Genomic DNA, 944 nt, shown 5'->3' with positions numbered 1-944 from the left:
GCTCAGCAACTTAAGTGAGCCGCTAGCGCCCTTACTTTGTTTTTGAGTCCGCTCAACAACTTAAGCGAGCTGCAGCTAGTTGCGACGAGATTGCTTGTCGGTAGAGACCCCGCCAGCAGGCTGCTGAAGTTCCGCACTCGGCACTCGCGGCAAGGGTGCCTGCACCGGCAAGTTTCCCTAGAAAGCGTAGGGTGGACGTACAAAGAGGGGTTGAACAGGAAAATAGCATGCGTTATTTATTTAAGATTTCTGCACGGACCTGTGTGCCAAGGAGCCTTCTCGGGACTAGTTGCGCTCCATGATTGCCTCGAGTCCGCTCGGCAACTTGTGCGGTTGTGCTAGAACCAAGAAGGTAAACCTTTCCGGGAGGCGTTGTTCCCGAATAGCCGCTGAGGGCCCGTTCCCTCAAGCGCTATTGGCTGGATCGTACGCACCGGAAAGCATTCCGGCAGGCACAGGGAATATGCAGCAAAAGTCGAAATTCGCGAGCAAGTTGAGTGCACTTCGGATGCTAATCACTTGCTATGTTTGAACGCAGTTATGGCCCGGGGGCTGGCAACGCCCTTAAGGCCAATATCTCCGGCGTCAAGAACGACGACGCTCTTCGCCATAAGCCTTTCCGGCAACGATCCTGCCGGGAGCTGATGTCAAGAGCGACGAAGTTCTTCGCCCAAAGTCTTCCTGGCAACCAGCTTGCCGGAAGCCGGCATCGAGAACGTCAAAGTTCTCTGCTGAAAATAAAAGTCTTCCTGGCAACCAGCTTGCCGGAAGCCGGCATCGAGAACGTCAAAGTTCTCTGCTGAAAATAAAAGTCTTCCTGGCAACCAGCTTGCCGGAAGCCGGCATCGAGAACGTCAAAGTTCTCTGCTGAAGATAAAAGTCTTCCTGGCAACCAGCTTGTCGGAAGCCGGCATCGAGAACGTCAAAGTTCTCTGCTGAAAATA

The sequence above is a fragment of the Triticum dicoccoides genome, chromosome 5A (assembly GCF_002162155.2).
Source record: "Triticum dicoccoides isolate Atlit2015 ecotype Zavitan chromosome 5A, WEW_v2.0, whole genome shotgun sequence".
NCBI classification, from domain to species: Eukaryota; Viridiplantae; Streptophyta; class Magnoliopsida; order Poales; family Poaceae; genus Triticum; species Triticum dicoccoides.
The sequence above is the reverse complement of the archived record's forward strand: the minus strand, read 5'-3'. Positions refer to the sequence as shown.